General features: G+C 43.0%; 1 protein-coding gene across 1 annotated transcript in view; it reads left to right on the top strand.

The window, feature by feature from the left end:
• Positions 1-26,620, top strand: part of LOC126412581 (cholinesterase 1-like) — a 266,699-nt gene that overhangs the window by 165,954 nt on the left and 74,125 nt on the right. The gene's annotated exons all lie outside the window — the stretch shown is intronic.

Below are 26,620 nucleotides of genomic sequence, written 5' to 3'. Positions count from 1 at the left end.
AGACTACAATCACTAAACTCAAAATTACTACAACAATACTACCGTCTACTATTTTCACAATCAGAAGATTCCAAGGGACGATCCGAAGCAGCGGTCGCCACGTGCATGGGGGCTTAATTAAATATACGATTGAAAATATTTTTAGTTTTAGTATGTCTGTCCGATTACGCAGTGTCTCGTAATCGGTTGGCCCTGACCAGTATTATTACGCAATCTGACTGCAACAAACAATGTAAGAAGATTTTCGTAAACACAGTTAATTAATTAAGTCCCCAGCAACTATAAAACCTACAAAATCCAAGCACAAATGTAACTGTTCTGTATGTGGGAGTGTGACTCAACGTCCACATCTGGCACGGTTCTTCTCCAACAAGACAAGAATTTTTAAATACCAACTATACTGACGTGACAAAAGAAATTTAGAAAAACTAGAATTACACAAGAAAACCAGAATTCACTCTAATACAAGAACACAAGCCAGATGCTTTGTTGACTGAACCTGTAGTGACGCATTATTTCAGACACACAAATAATAAAAGAACATTGTGGTTTTTACCTTCATATATATTGACGAAATGCACTCATTACAATAACATCTGCTATCTCTCCCATCAAATAACTGCATAAAACATGGAACAACACTCTTTACTACCACATCTCACTCCGACTTCACGACAAGCAGTGCCCACTAGCACATCTCGGTACGACTGACCTCCACGAGCTCTCTACTAGCACTGACCTCAACGAGTTCTCAACAAGCACTGTCTGCCATGAACTCTCTACTAGCACTGACTGCTATGAACTCTCGACAACCACTGACTGCTACGAACTCCCAACAAGCACTGTGGAGGCGGCTTAATAGTACTCTTTGGCGCAATCTCTGGCGCAGTGGCACAGTGTAGCCACCTTTCAATGTGTGTGATGTCCTTAGGTTACTTAGGTTTAAGTAGTTCTGAGTCTAGGGGACTGATGGCCTCAGATGTCCCATAGTGCTCAGAGCCATTTGAACGATTTTTTTGTGGTTTTCGGAGTGATAAATCACTGTGCCTCTTCATAAACCCAGTAAACCAGTCTTTACTTGCAGTCATGTGTGTCATGTCCCAGGCATGGTTAATGTTATTCGTCGTTGCGTAAGTGAAGCTGCTCTTCGAATTTTTTCAGGAGTGCAACCAAAATCCATTGCCGCTAAGTCGTTCAACCAAGAAATTAAATCATCGTCTTCTTCTGGGCTGAATACAGTCTGATGATCAACTGATCTATGAGGTTTGCTTTCTCCCATTGCCGAATCACGTTCTGAAATAGTTAATCGAACTTTAAGTGTCGAATAAGGCATTTTAAACAAGGCAGCAGCTCGCCTCATACTCACGTGCCTCCTGTAACACTTGTCACTGCGTGTTTCATTTCTACTTCGGACCATGAAGCGCTTAGTCTTTTCCTTTTGTGCATATGAACCACATGAAAAGAAACCAAGAAAACATATTCTCTGGAATTTCGCATTAAACGTCGATTAAACTAATAATTTGACCGAGCGGTAATAGCATCCAGGTGTAGAGGACGAAATAGCCCCTAATGTGCAGACTATTCGAGAGACGCGCCAAATCAGACCTTCGTGGAAAAACTCAGCAATGTTTGTTGTCTCTCTCTCTCTCTCTCTCTCTCTCACACACACACACACACACACACACAACCTGTATCCTTACACAAATTACATAGAGAGTTTAAAATTACACGTCATTGTGCATAGTATACCTTAATTTGTTAAACTGTATTCTTTAGCTATGGCAATAATCCATCAAATGCGCTTACCTCTACCAAGTCTGGTCTTCTGTCCTGCCAAAAATGTAACAGAAAACAGCCTTACTAGAAGCACATGGCGAGCGGCGCTTCGAACTTTTCCACCAGGGAAGAATCTCCAGCTCGCAGACCAATGAGGACGGTCAAGACAGTGATATAAGCGGCGGGCAGCTGGCCACAGACTTCTAGTTCAAGGTTACTTCTAGTTGCTAGTTGGCGCCGAACGTTACCCCGTGTCGTCCACAGCTTGCTCTACCGGCAAACATTCAGTGTCCATAGATGCACAGCGGCCATCTCGGGCCTCTCCTTGTAGTTATCCGCGTCTGCCACCAGTTGCCAACAGTGTAGCAGTTCTTTCGCACAAGCTGAGTAAACTATGCAGCATGTTCGGAAATTCCCTTAACAAACTTCCAGGACTTGTAGGAGGGATTGAGTACATAATATTTCGAATGGGAACTCATGTCCGGAAATGGAAAGCTGTTGAAAAACAAGTTTGCTAGGAAGGTGTGCATCCGGGTAGCTATAGTGGGGGATGGCTACGTCGGATCAGCCGCTGTCATTTGATGCCCATCCTACCTCTCGCACCTGGTTCGAGCCTCTTTCACGTGTCTGTGAGTGTTAAAGCAACATGGTTGAGTACACACTTGCAGAATACACCGACATGGTCCTTCTGTATGGCGAAGCTCACGGTATCGGTAGAACTGCTCTTCGCCGTTATAAAGGTCGTTATCCACAACTCATGACGCCATCGCACACCCTTTTCGCCACAGTTACGCAACGGCTTCGAGAAAGGGTACCTCCACCGACAGCAGGCGTGGCTGTGGAGGTCCAAAGAGACGCCGCACACCCAAACTGAAGGAGGACGCACCGCATCACGTTGAAGAGAACCCATCAACGGGCACACGAGCAATTTCTTTGGCTATTAATGAATGTAGTGGGTCACGCCTAATCAGTTACTTGTAAACGTGGCCGGGTCACCAACATGTTTTCAAATGGTTGCTGCACAGAAACAGTACGTTTCCGGACATGCATTCCAATTCAGAATATTATCTACTCAGTCCCCCTTGCAAGCGCTAGAAGTTGTTAGAAGTTTCTAACGGGAATTTCCGAACACCCTGTATTTATTTAAAGTGGACCTGTGTCGACTAAGTTTTTACCTCCCTGTCCAGGTTCCTACGGCTACAGATCCCTTTTCCACCTTCCACCCCTTTACCTCGAAGAAAACGGTCTATTGACACACAGTAAACACGGATTTAGAAAACATCGTTCTTGTGAAACACAACTCGGTCTTTACTCGCATGAACTGTTGAGTGCTGTTGACAAGGAACTTCAAATTGATTCCGTATTTATGGGTTTCCGGAAAGCTTTTGAGATTGTACCACACAAGCGGCTTCTAGTGAAATTGCATCCTTATGGGATATCGTCTCAGTTATGTGACTCGATTGGTCATTTGCTGTCAGAGAAGTCACAGTTCGTAGTACCTGACGGAAATTCTTAGAGTAAGACAGAAGTCTTTAAAGTCAGTACCGCCATTAGACTGTTGTTTATTTACAGTGTTACATTAACACTTACACAATCATGATTTCGGCTTCAAAGTGCCATTATAAAGTGTTTTCTGAAAGCAGGTTAGACAATAACAGTGAAATACATAACAAGTGATATAACCGTACAACAATCCATATTTGTAATGCTTACTTACAAGTGTAAGCATTACAAACCCTGTAACACTGTAAATAAACAAGGCTAATGGCGGTACTGACTTTAAAGAAATATATTATGAATTTGGCCCCGCATTATGAAAAAAATTATGAAGACAAAAGTGATTTCTGGCATTCCATGAGGTAGTGTTATAGACCCTTTGCCGTTCCTTATCTATACAAACGATTTGGGAGACAATCTGAGCAGCCGTCTTAGGTTGTTTGCAGATGACGCTATCTTTTATAGACCAGTAAAGTTATCAGAAGACCAAAACAAATTGCAAAACAATTTAGAAAAGATATCTGAATCGTACGAAAATTGGCAGTTTACCCTAAATAACTAAAAGTGTGAGGTCATCCACATGAGTGCTAAAAGGAATCCGTTAAACTTCGGTTACACGATAAATCAGTCAGATCTAAAGGCCGTAAATTCAACTAAATACCTACGACTTACAATTACGAACAACTTAAACTGGAAGGAACACAAAGAAAAAGTTGTGGGGAAGGCTAACTAAAGACTGCGTTTTATTGGCAGGACACTTACGAAATGTAACAGATCTACTAAGGAGACTGCCTACTCTAAGATTGCCCGTCCTCTTTTGGAATACTGCTGCGCGGTGTGGGATCCTTACCAGATAGGAATGACGGAGTACATCGAAAAACTTTCAGAGTAGGGCAGCGCGTTTTGTATTATCGCGAAATATGGGAGAGAGTGTCAGTGAAATGATATAGGATCTGGGATGGACATCATTAAAAGAAAGGCGTTTTTCGTTGTGGCGGAATCTTCTCACGAAATTCCAATCACCAACTTTCTCCTCCGAATACGTAAATATTTTGTTGGCGCCGATCTGCATAGGGAGAAACGATTATCATGATAAAATAAGGGAAATGAGGGCTCATACGAAAAGATGTACGTCTTCGTTCTTCCGCGCGCTATACGAGATTGGAATAATAGAGAATTGTGAAGGTGGTCCGTTGAACCCTCTGCCAGACACTTAAATGTGATTTGCAGAGTATCCATGTAGATGTAGATGTAGAAGCAGCGAGGACGTAACATCCTCGCAACATAATGATTAATGATTACCGACTCGAATCGTAAAATCTAGCACAGGGCACCAATTGTAATGTTGTTTATCTTACATTGTTTGCAGATGATGCTATCGTTTACCATCTCGCTAAGATATCAGATGATCAAGACCAATTGCAAAATGATTTGGACAAGACATCTATATGGTGAGAAAAGTGGCAATTGACTAAATAACAATGAAAAGTGTGATGTCATCCACTTGAATACTAAAAGGAATCCACTAAATTTCGGTTACACGATAAATCACACAAATCTAAAGGCTATGAGTTCAACTAAGTACTTAGGAAATACAGCAACTTTACAATCCAATGGGGCCGCAACGTTGAGGATACCTCTTAGAGACATTACGTATTAAAATCCTGATTGCTGCTTTAGGAGTTACTGTTATGTTTTTACTGTTATGTTTTTGCTGTGATGTTCCATTTCAACGAGACTTCCGGCCAATCTGCAAGATTTACGTAACATTTTTTTCTTTTATTGTAGTGTAACTGTATTTTCGTAGATACAAATTTCCCCCCCCCCCCCCCCCCCCCCATGAACCATGGACCTTGCCGTTGGTGGGGAGGCTTGCGTGCCTCAGCGATACAGATAGCCGTACCGTAGGTGCAACCACAACGGAGGGGTATCTGTTGAGAGGCCAGACAAACGTGTGGTTCCTGAAGAGGGACAGCAGCCTTTTCAGTAGTTGCAGGGGCAACAGTCTGGATGATTGACTGATCTGGCCTTGTAACAATAACCAAAACGGCCTTGCTGTGCTGGTACTGCGAACGGCTGAAAGCAAGGGGAAACTACAGCCGTAATTTTTCCCGAGGACATGCAGCTTTACTGTATGATTAAATAATGATGGCGTCCTCTTGGGTAAAATATTCCGGAGGTAAAATAGTCCCCCATTCGGATCTCCGGGCGGGGACTACTCAAAGGACGTCGTTATCAGGAGAAAGAAAACTGGCGTTCTATGGATCGGAGCGTGGAATGTCAGATCCCCTAATCGGGCAGGTAGGTTAGAAAATTTAAAAAGGGAAATGGATAGGTTAAAGTTAGATATAGTGGGAATTAGTGAAGTTCGGTGGCAGGAGGAGCAAGACTTCTGGTCAGGTGACTACAAGGTTATAAACACAAAATCAAATAGGGGTAAAGCAGGAGTAGGTTTAATAATGAATAGCAAAATAGGTATGCGGGTAAGCTACTACAAACAGCATAGTGAACGCATTATTGTGGCCAAGATAGATACGAAGACAACTACAGTAGTATAAGTTTATATGCCAACTAGCTCTGCAGATGACGAAGAAATTGAAGAAATGTATGATGAAATAAAAGAAATTATTCAGATAGTGAAGGGAGACGAAAATTTAATAGTCATGGGTGACTGGAATTCGAGTGTAGGAAAAGGGAGAGAAGGAAACGTAGTAGGTGAATATGGATTGGGGCTAAGAAATGAAAGAGGAAGCCGCCTGGTAGAATTTTGCACAGAGCACAACATAATCATAGCTAACACTTGGTTTATGAATCATGAAAGAAGGTTGTATACATGGAAGAACCCTGGAGATACTAAAAGGTATCAGATAGATTGTATAATGGTAAGACAGAGATTTAGGAACCAGTTTTTAAATTGTAAGACATTTCCAGGGGCAGATGTGGACTCTGACCACAATCTATTGGTTATGACCTGTAGATTAAAACTGAAGAAACTACAAAAAGGTGGGAATTTAAGGAGATGGGACCTGGATAAACTGAAAGAACCAGAGGTTGTACAGAGTTTCAGGGAGAGCATAAGGGAACAATTGACAGGAATGGGGGAAAGAAATACAGTAGAAGATGAATGGGTAGCTTTGAGGGATGAAGTAGTGAAGGCAGCAGAGGATCAAGTAGGTAAAAAGACGAGGGCTAGTAGAAATCCTTGGGTAACAGAAGAAATATTGAATTTAATTGATGAAAGGAGAAAATATAAAAATGCGGTAAATGAAGCAGGAAAAAAGGAATACAAACGTCTCAAAAATGAGGTGGACAGGAAGTGCAAAATGGCTAAGCAGGGATGGCTAGAGGACAAATGTAAGGATGTAGAGGCTTATCTCACTAGGGGTAAGATAGATACTGCCTACAGGAAAATTAAAGAGACCTTTGGAGAAAAGAGAACGACTTGTATGAATATCAAGAGCTCAGAAGGAAACCCAGTTCTAAGCAAAGAAGGGAAAGCAGAAAGGTGGAAGGAGTATATAGAGGGTCTATACAAGGGCGATGTACTTGAGGACAATATTATGGAAATGGAAGAGGATGTAGATGAAGATGAAATGGGAGATACGATACTGCGTGAAGAGTTTGACGGAGCACTGAAAGACCTGAGTCGAAACAAGGCCCCCGGAGTAGACAACATTCCATTGGAACTACTGACGGCCCTGGGAGAGCCAGTCCTGCCAAAAATCTACCATCTGGTGAGCAAGATGTATGAAACAGGCGAAATACCCTCAGACTTCAAGAAGAATATAATAATTCCAATCGCCGGCCGGTGTGGCCGTGCGGTTAAAGGCGCTTCAGTCTGGAACCGCGTGACCGCTACGGTCGCAGGTTCGAATCCTGCCTCGGGCATGGATGTGTGTGTTGTCCTTAGGTTAGTTAGGTTTAATTAGTTCTAAGTTCTAGGCGACTGATGACCTCAGAAGTTAAGTCGCATAGTTCTCAGAGCCATTTGAACCATAATTCCAATCCCAAAGAAAGCAGGTGTTGACAGATGTGAAAATTACCGAACTATCAGTTTAATAAGTCACAGCTGCAAAATACTAACACGAATTCTTTACAGACGAATGGAAAAACTAATAGAAGCCAACGTCGGGGAAGATCAGTTTGGATTCCGTAGAAATGTTGGAACATGTGAGGCAATACTAACCTTACGACTTGTCTTGGAACAAAGATTAAGGAAAGGCAAACCTACATTTCTAGCATTTGTAGACTTAGAGAAAGCATTTGACAATGTTGACTGGAATACTCTCTTTCAAATTCTAAAGGTGGCAGGGGTAAAATACAGGGAGCGAAAGGCTATTTACAATCTGTACGGAAACCAGATGGCAGTTATAAGAGTCGAGGGACATGAAAGGGAAGCAGTGGTTGGGAAGGGAGTAAGACAGGGTTGTAGCCTCTCCCCGATGTTGTTCAATCTGTATATTGAGCAAGCAGTAAAGGAAACAAAAGAGAAATTCGGAGTAGGTGTTAAAGTCCATGGAGAAGAAATAAAAACTTCGAGGTTCGCCGATGACATTGTAATTCTGTCAGAGACAGCAAGCGACTTGGAAGAGCAGTTGAATGGAATGGACAGTGTCTTGAAAGGAGGATATAAGATGAACATCAACAAAAGCAAAACGAGGATAATGGAATGTAGTCGAATTAAGTCGGATGATACTGAGGGAATTAGATTAGGAAATGAGACACTTAAAGTAGTAAAGGAGTTTTGCTATTTGGGGAGCAATATAACTGATGATGGTCGAAGTAGAGAGGATATAAAATGTAGACTGGCAATGGCAAGGAAAGCGTTTCTGAAGAAGAGAAATTTGTTAATATCGAGTATAGATTTAAATGTCAGGAAGTCATTTCTGAAAGTATTTGTATCGAGTATAGCCATGTATGGAAGTGAAACATGGATGATAAATAGTTTGGACAAGAAGAGAATAGAAGCTTTCGAAATGTGGTGCTACAGAAGAATGCTGAAGAGTAGATGGGTAGATCACATAACTAATGAGGAAGTATTGAATAGGATTGGGGAGAAGAGAAGTTTGTGGCACAACTTGACCAGAAGAAGGGATCGGTTGGTAGGACATGTTCTGGGGCATCAAGGGATCACCAATTTAGCATTGGAGGGCAGCGTGGAGGGTAAAAATCGTAGAGGGAGACCAAGAGATGAATACACTAAGCAGATTCAGAAGGATGTAGGTTGCAGTAGGTACTGGGAGATGAAGAAGCTTGCACAGGATAGAGTAGCATGGAGAGCTGCATCAATCCAGTCTCAGGACTGAAGACCACAACAACAACAACAACAACAACAAATTTGGTACCATTAAAATGAACAAACGGACATAAAACATAAACATTTCATGAAAAATTTTTCTCAATTGCTAGCCAAAGATAACCAATAGACACAAATCCATACATCGTTTACAAATATCATACATACATCCAAAAATGATAACATGAACATGCGGCCGCAGGTTCGAATCCTGACTCGGGCATGGATGTGTGTCAGGGATTTTCTCTGCCTCGTGATGACTGGGTGTTTTGTGATGTCCTTAAGTTGGTTAGGTTTAAGTAGTTCTAAGTCTAGGGGACTGATGACCTTAGATGTTAAGTACCATAGTGCTAGAGCCATTTGAACCATATCATAAAATGGTTCAAATGGCTCTGAGCACTATGGGACTTTAACATCTATGGTCATCAGTCCCCTAGAACTTAGAACTACTTAAGCCTAACTAACCTAAGGACATCACAAAGCACCCAGTCATCACGAGGCAGAGAAAATCCCTGACCCCGAACCATATCATACCAACTGTAACCACATGTTACATTATCAGATTTGACAGACTGCCATTTGTGACAGTTGGCTAAAGATAAAACGTGAAATTATGAAAATTACTAGAAAGAACGATTAATGACAAACCACAAAACAGCTAATAGCACACGAGTCCTAAGTCTCCAGCGCGTCGTGGTACAATACAAAGTGACAGAGACTATATAAATTAAATTCGAACGAGCACATGGATAATCTTGTGGGGAATGCAAATGAAAGAATACTTAGAGATTGTAACAGCTCCACTAAAGGTTCTGCTTACAGTACGCTTGTCCACCTTCTTCTGGAGTACTGCTGTGTGGTGTGGGACCCACACAAGATAGGGTAGATGAAGGAAATCAAACAAGTTCAAAGAAGGGCAGCACGTTTAGTATTATCGCGGAATAGGGGAGAGTGTGCCATGGATATGATATGCTAATTGGGGTGGCACTCATAAAGGTAACAGACGTTTTCATTGAGCAGGATCTCGTCATGAAACTTCAATCACCAACTTTCTCCTCCAAGTGCGAAAATATTTTGTTGGCGCCGACCTTCGAAGGGAGAAATGATCATAAGAGAAATCAGAGCTTTCACGGAAAGATTGAAGCGTTCGTTTATCCCGCGCCCTGTTCAGGAGTGGAACTGTAGAGGGGTACCTTGAAGTTGGTGCGATGAACCCTCTGCCAAATGGTGCAGATGCAGATAACTTCTGCTATCTTTCCTGTAGGCGGGTGTGACTTGTACTTTCTCCCGACCATTGGGCTTTGTTTTTCGTTCGAAGGATCTACAGTATATTGTGAAAGATTAAAAGGCGGGCTAACTCAGCTGCCAGTTCGATACGGATTATGACAGGCATTTTACCAAGCTGTGGGCTTAGTCTATTTTTTATCGAGATCTGCTGTTTCTCAATACCAACGGCATTAGCATCTATTTCACTCATCTTTCAAGTGGTGCAAGAATTAAATTCGGCATAACACGTGGATTTTGTTTGTAAAGGAACGTTTGAAAACGAAGTTTAGCATTTCTGCTTTTGCTTTGCTTCCCTCAATTTCAGTTCCAGTCTCGTCCATGGGTGTTTGGACACTAATGTTGACGCCGTTAACAATCTTTGCCTGTGACCAGAATCTCTTTGGATCTTTTGATAATATTCTGCTACGTCAGTCGGTGAAGACTTAACGCATTGTCTGCTTAACCCTAGCACCCTAGCACTGTACAGCCCAGCATTGATCTCTCCATGGCTCTGTCTGTGCTGTCCTAAGTTTCCCTTTTGTAAATGAGTTCAGTGTCCATGTCTCGCAGCCATACGTCATCACAGGAAGAATGCATTGATCGAATACTGCTTTCTTCAGATTTACTGGCAACTTTGATCTGAATACTGTTGAATTCTTCTGAATTCAGTTGAATTCTGTTATTTATTAACATGAAACATAAGCATTCTACACCTACGTCTACATCTATATTTATACTCCGCAAGCCACCCAACGATGTGTGGCGTAGGGCACTTTACGTGCCACTGTCATTACCTCCCTTTTCTGTTCCAGTCGCGTATGGTTCGCGGGAAGAACGACTGTCTGAAAGCCTCCGTGCGCGCTCTAATCTCTCTAATTTTACATTCGTGATCTCCTCGGGAGGTATAAGTAGGGGGAAGCAATATATTCGATACCTCATCCAGAAACGCACCCTCTCGAAACCTGGCGAGCAAGCTACACCGCGATGCAGAGCGCCTCTCTTGCAGAGTCTGCCACTTGAGTTTGCTAAACATCCCCGTAACGCTATCACGGTTACCAAATAACCCTGTGACGAAACGCGCCGCTCTTCTTCGGATCTTCTCTATCTCCTCCGTCAACCCGATCTGGTACGGATCCCACACTGATGAGCAATACTCAAGTATAGGTCGAACGAGTGTTTTGTAAGCCACCTCCTTTGTTGATGGACTACAATTTATAAGGACCCTCCCAATGAATCTCAACCTGGCACCCGCCATACCAACAATTAATTTTATATGATCACTCCACTTCAAATCGTTCCGCACGCATACTCCCAAATATTTTACAGAAGTAACTGCTACCAGTGTTCGTTCCGCTATCATATAATCATACAATAAAGGATCCTTCTTTCTATGTATTCGCAATACATTACATTTGTCTATGTTAAGGGTCAGTTGCCACTCCCTGCACCAAGTGCCTATCCGTTGCAGATCTTCCTGCATTTCGCTACAATTTTCTAATGCTGCAACTTCTCTGTATACTACAGCATCATCCGCGAAAAGCCGCATGGAACTTCCGACACTATCTACTAGGTCATTTATATATATTGTGAAAATATATTCTCGGAAGTCTTGGAATTCCCGGGACGGATGTCTTGCCAGTATCAGTGTCGGTAACAGGCAAAAATCGTCGAGGTTGTCGATTCCCAGGATGGATGAACTGTCTAAATATACACACAATAAAGTTTTTACGAAACCCTCGGAGTGAGAGTCTTGCTCTCTGCTGGCCAGTTTTTCGTACATGTAAAAAGCCTTGTCTAGAATGGCTTGTTGCAGGCCGGGAAGACCGCTCCCCATCAACCTGCCGCTGCAATCAGTCTATCATAGTTGTCTTATTCGGGCTGTAGTGATGCAGCACGTAGTCGCGCAGCCCGAAACGGCGTCAGCCAAGTGTGACGTCAGCAGAAGCGACGGCGGCAGACGGTGCAAACGCTGGGCGAAGTAAAAGCGGTCACTGGCCGCTACTTTCTAACGGCCTTCGGTGAGGCGCGCCCTACATAGGGACAAGCTCTGGCTGTGCCTGACAGACACGACGCCACATTCTGGGCCTCAGTCAGTTGTTACTACGTACGACGTGGACACAGTGTGCGGCCATACGAATGTCCAACGTCCACTACTTTACTACAAGATAGTCGCCTGTCTCAGCTTCAGTCTTGTCCTTCGTTGTTGACCTGCAACTACATCAGTGCCTTGCAAAATTCAGTGAAGTGCATGGTAGAGGGTACTTATTCTACCCTATAAGAGTCTCGCTCCGCTCAAGTACGGAGTAGAGATGGGCAAACTCGTTCATCCTTGGGAACTAGTTCACTGCTGATCGTTCTTTTTTTGGGAACTGTTCATTTTTACTCGTTCACCGTTCATTTGTGCTTGGTACATGGTTCTTATGAAAAACTGAAAACTAGTAGTGAAGGTGACTGAAGGATGGAGGGCAGCAAGAGGATTATAGAGTTTTTATTCATTACAGATTTCTTATACGCTTTTAGGAGTAATTTCTGTGATTCTGCAGAACTTCTCGTTTAGCCAACCGTAGCCTTGTGTGGCTGATCGCAGGGGAATAATGTAGGGTGGCGCACGGAAAACCGGCCCCGAGTACACACTGCTCGCCAATTACGGACGACGTGTTGCCCGTTACGAGCAGATACAACAAACAGACAAACATGTAATAATTAGGCAGTGAAGAAATAACAAGCTAATGCAAGCAACAATTGCGAAACAATCGATGACGATGTGTAGAGAACTGGAGAAGAGAACATGAAAATCTCACGCGACGCGCATGGGCTATAGCTCATATAGTCTTGTAAACCTGTTGGTCGCTGTTTCCCAACTTAATAGATCACAAGTGTCTTGTATAAAATTCTTCGTTTCGACTTCCCCTACATAGCTATGCTACGTTGTAAACCATAATCGTTTACACCCTATATATACTTCACGTTGTCTCTGAGTTCGTAGGCGAAGTAGAGACTTTATGGAAGCATAAAATAAAATTTGGTTTTCTCATACTTGCGTCACACGCTTAGTAAAAATTAGGTTTTTATGTTGCATTATTAAAGTTAATGCAGCAATAATAATAATAATTAAGTTCGCAGTAATAAAGTTTTTGGTTTGAAAGCTCCTTCTGAACAAATGTTTTTGAGATAATAAGTAAATAGCCGGCCGGAGTGGCCGTGCGGTTCTGGGCGCTACAGTCTGGAACCGAGCGACCGCTACGGTCGCAGATTCGAATCCTGCCTCGGGCATGGATGTGTGTGATGTCCTTAGGTTCGTTAGGTTTAATTAGTTCTAAGTTCTAGGTGACTGATGACAACAGAAGTTAAGTCGCATGGTGCTCAGAGCCATTTAATAAGTAAATACGAGTTTATGGCAATCTATGTCTTTTCAAATGGAGAGGCACCGCTTTCCCTACTGAGCCAAAATGACCCACAACCCACATTTTTTTCCCAAAGAAAACAAACTAGCAGGTAATGCAAATTGGAAAGAACCGAACTTAAAAAAAATTAAAGCCTTCCTAAATGTAATGTTTTGTATATGAAAGATACACGAAAATCGTTTTATATGAGTTTTCTTACACTAAAAATTAAGCAAATTATTGAAAGTTAGCTGTTAAATCAAGTCGATGAAACCAAAAAATTTATGAATAACAAAAAAAAAACTTGCCTTGTTATGTCTACTGCTGTTCATCGATATAATGAAGTGAGCTGATATGCCCTTTTGTTACCTGAAAAGACGTACCTATTACTAACAACGTAATTTTTTTGTAATTTACGTAACTATAAAATACTTTTTGATTACCGGTCGTGGACGCTGAATAGCCAGAACCAAGTGCAAGAACAGTTTGGAACACATGTAAAATAGGTGAGCGCAGTGAACGAAACGAACAACTGGATACTGAACTAACTAGGAGCAGTCGGCAGTGGAACTGAGACAGGTGGTTATGCGAAGAACGACGAGTGCGGCCGAGGGAGACCGAGGCTGAGACGAGCACGCGACCGAGGCTGGAACGAGAACTGCCCAAGTGACCGCCGCGACCAAAGTGAACTAGTGAACTATGAAACGATCGTTCCTCGTTCCCGGGAACTATAAGTAGACTGCCGCGACCGAAGTGAACTATGAACCGATCGTTCCTTGGAATTCGTTCCTCGGTCCTTTCGTTCATCTTGGTGAACCGTTCCTTTGCACCCGTTCGTTCGCAAACTACCCATCTCTAGTACGGAGCCCGGGAAAAATGACTGTTTAACTGCCACTGTGTGTGTTTGTGTGCTGTAATTAGTCGAATCTTATCGTCGCCACACATGCGGAAGCGATACTACGTAGGAGACTCTAGATTGTTCCTAGATCTCTAATAATATTGGTTCCTCATACGAGTGTGGCATAGTGTCTCCCTTTAATTTTGTAAGGCTGGTTCAAGTTTCGTTCCATCGGTCCCGGACATAATGGCATGAAGGACAATGTCAGCTAGCTCTTCGTCGCACTTCACTGCAGCTGTGCACACAGCTTATTTTCCCACTGTGTCTACAGCTTCTGTGCACAGTAAATGTACCTCCGTGTTGTGATTATGGAGCGTGGGATAGCGGCAGGTCGACGAAGTGTAAAAACGGTATTCCAGCAATCGTTATTTTTGTAGTTTTTACTTTAGGCCAGCAGTTTCGACTCCTCAATAATCTTCAGGTCCTATACAGTAAAAATCGGATAAAGAAATTATAAGATGTCATACATAACATTATATAATAGAAACGAAAGATACATATTAATATGTGTAAGTAAAAGGAAACAGTAATGTAATAAATTCAGGGAACAATGAAAGATATACTTCTTCTTCTACGTTATCAGGTCCAGTGGACCGCACGCTTCAAGTTTCCGCCTCCACTATAGTCTGTCCATTGCTGCTATCCGCTGTCCGTCCACATCTATTGACACTTGGTCTAAATCCTCATGAAGGCCATCCCTCCAATGCTTCTTGGGTCTCCCTCGCGGTCTCTTTCATGTTGGTGTGAAATCCAGGAGCTTCTGAGGCCATCTGTGATCTTCCATCCGGGCCACATTGCCAGCCCACTGCATTCGTTTGGCTTTGATTGTTCCTGCTATGTTGGGCTGCTGGTATAGTTCCTCAAGCTCTTGGTTGTATTTGATCCTCCATTCCCCTGTGCCTGCATCCAGAACCGTACCGAAAATCTTCCGCAGCATTCTTCTCTCAAAAACGAGGAGCTGGAGCTTATGGAAGTACTATTTCCGGATACGCCATGTCTCACAGCCTGTAGAACAACAGGCTGGATCATGGTTTTGTAGAGTCGAAACTTGAACTGTCTGGAGAGATATCTGGACCGAAGCAGTTGTGCTAGGCTGTGGTAAGGTCGGTTTCTTGCTTGTATTCTAGCATTGATCTCTGCTTCACATGACGAGTTCTCAGTGGAAAGTGCCCCTAAGTATTTAAATTCATGCACTCTCTTGAAGGACTGGTCTCCCACTTGCAGTGATTGTAAATGACCAGCAGTCTGACTGTGAACACGCGCCATAACGAGGTACTCTGTCTTGGCTTCGTTAACGTTTAGCTCAAATTTGCTGGCAGCCTCCTTTAGTGCTCTGGTCATTTGCTCCAGCTTCTCTTCAGACCTAGAGAGTAAACAGATGTCGGCTGCATAGGCTAAGTATGCGAGTCTCTTTCCTTCGATTTCAATCCCTTTGTTCTCTTGGAAGATCTCGCGTGCGACCTTCTCGAGGGCAAAGTTGAACAGGATAGGGGACAACCCATCTCCTTGCCTGAGTCCTGTCACAATTTCAAATCCATCAGTTACGCGATTTCCCATCGTCACCTTTGCACGTGTTTCGATCAGACAGATCTTTATCAGATTGATGAGTTTCTCCGCTATGCCAAACTCCCTTAAACAGCTGAGCAGGCTCTTGCGATCTATACCATCATAGACCTTCTTAAAATCAACGAATAGCGGAATTTTCGATATAAGTGCCATAACCACTTAACCTCACATATTTATTTACTCTGTATTTCATAGTTTGCAGGTTAATGTTCACATTGGGCGCTTCTAACACTGTTTTCTACCGTAGGACACCAACACACCAAGAATATTTCGCCACATTGGAAGAATAAAAATCGAAGACTGACGATTATGTAAAGTGCATCTTGTGAATCTTGTGAACAGCCGTCTGATGATGAACTTGTCAGTTGGAAACTGGTTACGGCGCTATTTACTTAAATAAATAGCATTATTAATAGTGGCTGGCTGCTGTCTTCTTCTTTGTAAGAATCAACCTGCATCAGTTGTACACAGCCACGGTCTCACCATGTCAGTTTTAGACAAAATAGCATAAACTATACAGATCTTGACCATATTCACCCAGTTTCTCAGTGAACAGCCGGCGACTGAAGATGCGATCTACTGTTGACCGTCGTGGCCGGAAGCCTCCCTGGTACTCTCTAATCACCGATTCTGCCACTGGCTGAATTCTATGTATGAGGCAATTGGACAGGATCTTGTAGCAGACGTTAAGCAGGGCGATTCCTCGACAGTTGTCACATTTCAGTTTGTTGCCCTTCTTATGTACTGGACAAATCAGAGCTGTTTTCCATTCTCCTGGTAGTTCTTCTTTGCTCCATGTTGCCTGTATCAGTCGGTGTGTTCTTTCTGCAAGTTTCTCTCCTCCTGCCAGGATCATTTCAGCCTGTATTCCATCTTCACCTGGACTCTTATTCTGCTTAAGATGTCTAATTCTGATTTTTCTCTCATCCATGGTAGGTGGGGGATAATCTGCATCGGCTGTAATTGGGTACTGGGAATCAAACTGCAGTTCGGGTTCATCACAACTTAGCAGCTGTCGAAAGTACTCATTCCATCTCTCAGCTTTGTCGCTATCGTTCGTCAGGATCTTATCACGGGAATCTTCGACGAATTTCTGCTTGGCCTGGTGACCTCTGCAGAGGTACTTCACCTTCAGAAACATTTCCCTAGTCTTTTGTCCTCTGAAGTCTGTTTCTGCTTCAGTGATGATATCCCTTATATATTTCCTCTTTGCCCTTCTCAGAGCTGCTTGTGTAGCCTTTCGGACCTCCTCAAATTGTGCTTTGCCCTGTGCCAGATTTCAGAATTCTCCCCTTCAGCCACTTGCTCCCGGCTTCCTTCCTCCTTTCCAGGGCATCTGCACATTCCTTTCCAAACCAGATGTTCTTGCCCACTGTATTTCCCATAAGTGTTTCCTTTGCCGTATCCCTAACTGACCTCGGGATGTTCCCCCACATTAATTCAAGGTCCTGGTTCGCGTTCATTCACTGAATGCTTCAAAGCGGTTACTGAGTTGCACCTGGTATTCGGTCTTCGTTGCTTCATCTTTTAGTTTCTCCACATGGTACCTGTGGTGTCACCGCCAGACACCACACTTGCTAGGTGGTAGCCTTTAAATCGGCCGCGGTCCGTTAGTATACGACGGACCCGCGTGTCGCCACTATCAGAGATTGCAGACCGAGCGCCGCCACACGGCAGGTCTAGAGAGACTTCCTAGCACTCGCCCCAGTTGTGCAACCGACTTTGCTAGCGATGGTTCACTGACAAAATACGTTCTCATTTGCCGAGACGATAGTTAGCATAGCCTTCAGCTACGTCATTTGCTACGACCTAGCAAGGCGCCATGTTCAGTTACTATTGATATTGTAAATAATGTACAGACAAGAGCTACGTTCAACATTAATGGATTAAAGTTAAGTATTCCACCAGCTACATCCTTTTTTTTCTAGTCTAGAGAGTAGGGTGCTTGAGATTTGCTGATGACATGGTCCTTCTAGCCACAGGGGAAAAAGAATTACAGGATTTGGTGGACACCATTGCAACTAGCGGAAAAAAATATGGAATGAAAATTAACACAAATAAAACAAAAGTATTGGCAATAGGAGGAAATAAGGAACTAAAAAGTGTGCTGAATGGAGGAAAACTAGAACAGGTGCAAAATTTTAAGTATCTTGGAAGCAGGATAGACACCGACTGGAAGTGCACCACAGAAATTAAAACAAGGTTAGCAATGGCAAAAGAGGCGTTTTATAAGAAAAGGAGAATCTTCTGCAGCGGTATGGACAGAGAACTCAGAAAGAGACTCATAAAATGTCTTGTATGGAGTGTTCTTCTATATGGCGCTGAAACATGGACTATGAGGAAAAAAGACAGAGAAAGGCTGGAGGCTTTTGAGATCTGGACATGGCGGAAGATGGAAGGAATAAGTTGGATGGACAGAGTAAAAAATGAAGAGGTACTGAGAAGAGTGGGAGAGAAAAGGCAGTTACTAGATGTAATAAAGAGAAGAAAAAGAAATTGGATTGGGCATATATTAAGAAAGAATGACGGACTGAAAAAACAGTTTTAGAAGGTTATGTAGAAGGGAAAAGGAAGCGAGGAAGGAAGAGATTCCAGATACTGGATGACATGATGGACGGTACAACATAGAGCAGCCTTAAGAAGGAAGCAATGGATCGCAGAAAATGGAGAGGCAAAGGACCTGCTAATATAGCAGATAACTGATGATGATGATGAGATTCCTTGTCCTGTTCCAGACCTCACGCCAGCCTGCGTGAGCTAAAACGCGTGCCTTTCGGCTTCCTCTATTAAGCCTGGGTTGGCTCTCCTGCCAATCCACAACATTTTGAGGATGGGATCCAAATTGGCGTGACCACTCCGTCCAGCTTTCCAGTGCAGCATCAAAAGGTCGAAAAGTTGGCGCAACAGCGTGTTGTGGCTGCGGTAGCGGTGGAGTGGCGGCTGCCGCATCGTTTTGCATTGCTCGTTGACTTTGGAGTACCTTTCAACTCTTTTTAACTTAGGTCCCGTTCTTCCTATACACTGTATGTTTAAAAGGCCTCTGACCAGGAAATGATCACTCCCACCTTCGGCATTCCGCGCTGTCTTAACGTCGAACAAACATCTCTTGGCTCTTAAAACAGTGGCAACATGGTCTATTTGATTTATAGTTCTCTAATCTGTTGACACCCAGGTTTCCTTATGTGTGTTTTTCCGCTGGAAGTTTGTGCTGGAAATGGACAACCCTGATGATGTAGCGAAACTGATGAACTTCACCTCATGATCATTGCTTAGGTGGTGTAGACTGTGCCTTCCCATTGTCTCTTGGAACATTGGCATTTATATCCCTGCTCACTGTTAGAACAGATATTCTTGGGTAGACTGACACGAACTCTGAAACATTAGTGGCCGAAGTCTTACTGACGCACAAACCAGTGCCTAACAGATGACCTCGTTCACGGGCTCCATACAAAATAGTGCAGTTTTCAACATCCAATGCTGCCAGCATCTTCCCACCGGATTCCTTGCGGTGCAACTAGGTCTAGTTCGTACCTCTGAATTTCTTTGACAACACTGATTGTACCTCCTGTCTTGTACAGACTTCTTACATTCAACGTTCCAAATCGTATGAAAGATATACAATGAATATATAATATAGTTTGCACGCATAGTGCACACCACAAGTCACCTATCAGAAATAACTCATAAAAACGGTGTTATTGCAATGCAAACATTAATCCTGTGTGTTCATTGTCCAATAATATGTAAGGGTATAAGCGGCAAGGACCCTATGTTTTATTTTATTTTTATATAATTTTAACTTTTTAGTGGAATAGCATGAAGCATAGCCTCAGACAACTAAGGTACAATTGTAAGAAACGATAAAAGTGTACAAAATAACGTAAACCAATAAACAGTCGTATTGGGAAACGACTATACTAATTACCCAACGAACGTCATGACACAAAAGTGTCAGGTACTACTTAATATGAGAAATTCAGTAAAATAGGCATTCATGTAATTAACCATCAGAGTAGTGACGGAGCAAGGAGTATAAGAAACGTGACCCAACCACCAATGACAGACAAGCAGATCGGGTATCGAGGAAGTAGCTATTCTGTGACCACTAGGTGAATCTACTGAAAACAAAACACGCAAGGACAACCCGATACATTAGCCTAACAGTAAGAGTGACGACATTGGAAAACGTCAACAAAATATCCATACCCACTTGCTACCAGACGAGCGTCAATGAAACAAGAAGGTCAATCATCATAGACGAAAATACGAATAACGGACAGACAGGAAACCTGTGTTTGGAAAAGTATATCACGCAGCTAGATCGGCAAGGAGGCCAAGAAACTAACGCAGTAGGCTACCAGGTCGTCTATGAACTGAAGGCAGCATAACGAAGTACAACGAAATTACGTAAAGCCGAGCCAGCATATTATAAAAAGCGAAGAGTGTTACTACACATAGCGGTAGTCTTCACTGGTGAATATTCTTAAAAGATGAAATAAATGAGGTAGGTTCAAATGGCTCTGAGCACTATCGGACTTAACATCTGAGGTCATCAGTTCCCTAGAACTTAGAACTACTTAAACCTAACTAACCTAAGGACAGCACGCACATCCATACCCGAGGCAGGATTCGAACCTGCGACCGTGGCGGTCGCGCGGTTCCACAATGAAACGCCTAGAACCACTCGGCCACATCGGCCGGAAATAAATGAGGAAGGGAACTAATAACTATTATAACCAATAATGACAACCGTGTTCAACAGATAACGTAAGAATGCCAGTAGAGAGAAAATACCAAGAAACTAAAACAAGAAAGTATAAAAAAAAATGAAACAAATTCGCATAAAAAATCAGTACTGGGCCTGTACACATCTTGTGAAAACAGGTGAATCTATAGACATGCCTGACATCTTGTACTGTATCTGATGTCTCGTAATTTTTACATGGGACTTGAAGATAATTCCATTGAGGAGTCGAAACTGGCAGCCTAAATAAAAAGCTATAAAAATAACGGCTGCTGGTTTTTACAATACTTCTGTGCGCTTTCACTCAGAAATAAATGGTAGCATTATTTTGATGACAAAACTCCTGAACTGCTTCAGTGTACAGCAATATTTTCACTATAGGCATACTCCGCAAACCACCGAATGGTGCATGGCAGAGGATACCTTGTACTACTACTACTGCTACTACTACTACTAGTAACTCTCATTCCTTAATAAAGACTATGGTCGGGGAATCTGCAGTTGTGGTAGTTCATTTCATAGCAAAAACTACGTAAACAGCTGTATTCTGAAATGATTTTATGCAGGCACTACTGGTTTCGTGGCTTATAGCCAACAGGTGCCTATCTAAACAAAAATAAATAATCAATGATAGTGAGTGACATGAAGATAATATCAAAGCTGTAAGCACCGAATTATGAGAATAGACGAGAACACTACATGGAAAAACAAAATGGCGGAGAATATAGAAGGCCCAACCCTATTAGTTAAAATCACAATGTCCTAAGACGGCTATACTATTTAAGAAGGATGCACTTACAATCAAAATGCGAAAATGAGAGATTTATTCTGCTTGATGTCCTCCTGATGGTGCAGCGATCAACTGTGAAGTGTATCGCGTTACCCTCAGGAAACTGAAGAAACGACTTTAGCGTGTTCGTCGCCACAAAAAATGCAAATGAGTTTCTCCTTCTCCATGACAATGCAACGCCTCGCATAAGTCAGCGCCCCCGAGAGGAGCTCACAAAACTTCGCTGGAGTGTTTTTCTTCATCCAGCCTAGAGGCCGCACCTTCCGCCTTCCGGCTGTTTCGCGCAATGAAAGATGCACTCCACGGGAAGCAGTAAGTGGGCGATGGGGAGGTTATTGATGCAGGAAGGTGTCGGCTACGCACTCAACCAGTAGGATGGTAGCATGCGGGCATACAGCCCTCTCAGTAAGAAAGCCATCTCATTGAACGGAGATTGTGTTGAAAAATAGGCTTTTGTAGTCAGATATGGAACACGTGAGGCAATACTGACCCTACGACTTACCTTAGAAGAAAGTTTAAGGAAAGGAAAACCTACGTTTCTAGCATTTGTAGACTTAGAGAAAGCTTTTGACAATGTTGACTGGAATTCTCTCTTTCAAATTCTGAAGGTGGCAGGGGTAAAATACAGAGAGCGAAAGGCTATTTACAATTTGTACAGAAACCAGATGGCAGTTACAAGAGTCGAGGGGTATGAAAGGGAAGCAGTGGTTGGGAAGGGAGGGAGACAAGGTTGTAGCCTCTCCCCGATGTTATTCAATCTGTATATTGAGCAAGCAATAAAGGAAACAAAAGAAAAGTTTGGAGTAGGTATTAAAATCCATGGAGAAGAAATAAAAACTTTGAGGTTCGCCGATGACATTTTAATTCTGTCAGAGACAGCAAAGGACTTGGAAGAGCAGTTGAACGGAATGGACAGTGTCTTGAAACGAGGGCATAAGATGAACATCAACAAAAGCAAAACGAGGATAATGGAATGTAGTCGAATTAAGTCGGGTGATGCTGAGGGAATTAGGAAATGAGACACTTAAAGTAGTAAAGGAGTTTTGCTATTTGGGGAGCAAAATAATTGATGATGGTCGAGGTAGAGAGGATATAAAATGCAGACTGGCAATGGCAAGGAAAGCGTTTCTGAAGAAGAAAAATTTGTTAACATCGAGTATAGATTTAAATGTCAGGAAGTCGTTTCTGAAAGTATTTGTATGTAGTGTAGCCATGTATGGAAGTGAAACGTGGACGATAAATAGCTTAGACAAGAAGAGAATAGAAGCTTTCGAAATGTGGTGCTACAGAAGAATGTTGAAGATTAGATGGGTAGATCACATAACTAATGAGGAGGTATTGAATAGGATTGGGGAGAAGAGGAGTTTGTGGCATAACTTGACTAGGAGATGGGATCGGTTGGTAGGACATGTTCTGAGACATCGAGGGATCACCAATTTAGTATTGGAGGGCAGCGTGGAGGGTAAAAATCGTAGAGGGAGACCAAGAGATAAATACACTAAGCAGATTCAGAAGGATGTAGGTTGCAGTAGGCACTGGGAGATGAAGAAGCTTGCACAGGATAGAGTAGCATGGAGAGCTGCATCAAACCAGTCCCAGGACTGAAGACCACAAAAACAACAGTCAGATGTAAGGAAATATTATTATTATTATTATTTAAGCATCAAATTGAGAAGGGGAAGCAACATAATGTTACAGATTAAGAAGGGGAAGCAACATATATTTGCGTGGTTCCCTTTCCCATTTAGAAAGTGCAGCGTACCATTGTGGAACAGTGAGGCTTTGTGCGATTAGAGAAGTAAAGTTCGGTAAGAAATTCCCGTACGTCACTCGCACTGAAAATGTACCCAAGGGCCAGTTTACAACAAAGTTTGAAGAATATTACTGGGAGGGGGATAAAAGTAGTGTGTTAACGTCGGCCTCGACTGTTCTGTCTACACAATGACACGTCGGACACGGTCGGTCTGTGAAAAAACCTTGGCACATAGAAAGTAAATGATTAAGGTTGTCAAACAACTAAAGCAAACACAAATTTAGATTAACTGACACTATAATTACGAGCTCGGATTTGAAACACATATAACATGTTAACACTTACGTCAATAACAATGACAGAACCTGCTTGGTTTGTTATGTCCATAAAAGTTTATAGAACACGTAGAAATTCCATTCATTAACCACCCTGTGTTTTTAACACATGCTAGTCTCACACGCAACAAAATAACAGTATTTATGAATAGATTTAAACGAATTACAAATCTTATAATGACGCTTATGTAATGGTGCGTCCGTTTTATACAGGAGATAAAAAGAGAGTGATTTCTTCCGGAAGTGGACGATGGGTTGTGCGCTTGTTTTTTGTAACATTCAAATGTTTCCAGAGTCTGTCTTTAATATCGGTGTTTTTCCATGCTCGCTGAATTAGTCTATAGTCTCTTAGGCGCGTCAAAGACGCTGGATTCATTTCTCCTTGTAAATCGTCAAAATACATCATTGCATTGCGTAGTTAAATATTATACATTGGCAAATGAATGGCTCTTGGCCTCTTTCGTTACTCAAGTCATTGTTTTATGTGACGACATGTGGCGCTGTGAAAATACATTTCAGTAGTCAAACGAGTAGGGGATAATATGGTGTATTGGAATCGTGAATAGAACCAACGCGTTCTCAGGAACAAAGTATTGCATTACTTATTGAACACCCCTCGTATTAAGGCGAAGAAACGTTCGCGGTGCTCGCGCCGCCGCGTTGTAGAGAGTCCAGAAAAACCACGCTCGCAAATTCAAGTCGCCGCCACTTACGACGACTTGTCGTCACATCTGGAAATGTTGAATCTGCCTGCTGCCCTTCAACTGAGGTACGCAGGGCATCATGCGAGAAAAGGGCAAGCTGTGGTTCTTACGAGCGACGGTTTCTAGATATGTACTCATTTGTGGAGGGAAGCTTCCTTGCCTGAAGGAAATACAGGGTGTGTCAAAAAGAATCATCCAATTAAAAAAAAAAAAATCAGAACTATTATGGTACTTGAGATATGTGCGTGAACAACGCAGTGCTGGAAAGAGAAATTTTACGTGGTTTCCGTTAGGTAGCAGCAGTGTGCGCCCAGTTCAGTTCTGGTAAAAATGGTATCGGGACAACAGAAATAGTTTTGTATTCTACGTTTTGCGCAGTGCGCGTCAGTAATAACTGTTCAGCGTGGCTTTCGCACTAGGTATGGTGTGGATCCTCGTACAGCACAGAGCACCAGACGATGGCATGAACAACTCCGAGGAACGGGTTGTTTGTGTGAAGGCAAATCGCCGGGCCGTCCCCGAGTGTCTAACGCAAACGTCGAATTCATCCGCCACAGTTTCACAAGGAGTCCGCAGAAACCCTTTCGCCGTGCAGCTCGTCAACTCAAAATGCCCCCGATGTCCATCTGGCGTGTGTTGTGTCGACGTTTACACAGGAAACCGTACAAAATTCAGCTACTGCAAGCTCTTCGTGTAGGTGACAAACAAGAACGTGTTTTCTGTAATTTCGTTCTTGGCAAGATAGAGGATGACAGTTTTCGTCCACGCTTAGTGTTTAATGATGGGGCAACATTCCATTTAAATGGAAAGATGAACCGTCAAAATGTGAGAATGTAGGGTACGGAACAACCAGATGAAGTTCTACAACATGAGAGTTTTTTGCAATTTCACAGGAAAAGGTGTATGGTCAATTTTTCTTTATCGAGAACACTGTTACAGGAAGCACATATCTCGATATGCTTCAGAACATTCTTTTCCCACAGTTGGAGACAGATTCGAACGACTTCATTTACCAACAAGATGGGACACCGCCATACTGGCATCGAGAAGTGCGGGAATTTTTAAATCGTTCAAATGGCTCTGAGCACTATGGGACTTAACAGCTGAGGTAATCAGTCCCCTAGAACTTGGAACTACTTAAACCTAACTAACCTAAGGACACCACAAACATCCATGTCCGAGGCAGGATTCGAACCTGCGACCGTAGCGGTCGCGCGGTTCCAGACTGAAGCGCCTAGAACCGCTCGTCCACTCCGGCCGGCAATTTTTAAATCAACGGATTACTGAACGATGGATCGGTCGCAGCCTTACATTACTGGCCCCCAAGGTCATCAGACCTTACTGTATGTGATTATTTCTTGTGGGGGTTTATATGAGACTCTGTTTATATGCCCCCGTTACGAACAACAATGAATGAACTGAGACATAGCACAACAGCAGCTGTAACTCAAGACACGCTCGCTACAGTGTGGGAACAATTTGAATACCGCCTTGACATATGCTGTGCATCTCAAGGGGGGCCTTATTGAACGTCTATGAAAAGATATAAAGAAACTATTTGTGTTTCACATCCATCAAAAAACAAAAGTCATTGTATGTGTTTGTGTCAAACCGGATGATTCTTTTTGATACATCCTGTATATTGTATTCGAACTTTGAATACGTTCAAGAATCCTCCAGCAACCCAATGTTCGGGGTATCCCTTTACTGCGCTATGCACCTTCACCCAAATGACAATGGTCGTCTTATTTAGATGGGGAAGCTGCTGACCTACACTACTGGCCGTTAAAATTGCTACACTGCGAAGATGACGTGCTACAGACGCGAAATTTAACCGACTGGAAGAAGATGCTGTGATATGCAAATGATTAGCTTTTCAGAGCATTCACACAAGGTTGGCGCCCTGCTGATATGAGGAAAGTTTCCAACCGATTTCTCATACACAAACAGCAGTTGACCGGCGTTGCCTGGAGAAACGTTGTTGTGATACCTAGTGTGAGGAGGAGAAATGCGTACCATCACGTTTCCGACATTGATAAAGGTCGGATTGTAGCCTATCGCGATTGCGGTTTACCGTATCGCGACATTGTTGCTCGCGTTGGTCGAGATCCAATGACTGTTAGCAGAATATGGAATCGGTGGGTTCTGGAGGATAATACGGAACGCCGTGCTGGATCTCAACGGCCTCGTATCACTAGCAGTCGAGATGACAGGCATCTTATCCGCATGGCTGTAACGGATCGTGCAACCACGTCTCTATCCCTGAGCCAACAGATGGGGACGTATGCAAGACAACAACCATAAGCACGAACAGTACGACGACGTTTGCAGCAGCATGGACTATCAGCTCGAGGATCATGGCTGCTGTTACCCTTGACGCTGCGTCAGAGACAGGAGCGCCTGCAATGGTTTAGTCAACGACGAACCTGGGTGCAAGAATGGCAAAACGTCATTTTTTCGGATGAATGCAGGTTCTGTTTACAGCATCATGATGGTCGCATTCGTTTTTGGAGACATCGCGGTGAACGCACATTGGAAGCGTGCGTTCATCATCGCCATACTGGCATATCACCCGGCGTAATGGTATGGGGTGCCATTGGTTACACGTCTCG

Source organism: Schistocerca serialis, chromosome 7, assembly GCF_023864345.2.
Source record: "Schistocerca serialis cubense isolate TAMUIC-IGC-003099 chromosome 7, iqSchSeri2.2, whole genome shotgun sequence".
NCBI classification, from domain to species: domain Eukaryota; kingdom Metazoa; phylum Arthropoda; class Insecta; order Orthoptera; family Acrididae; genus Schistocerca; species Schistocerca serialis.
The sequence above is the reverse complement of the archived record's forward strand: the minus strand, read 5'-3'. Positions and strand labels throughout refer to the sequence as shown.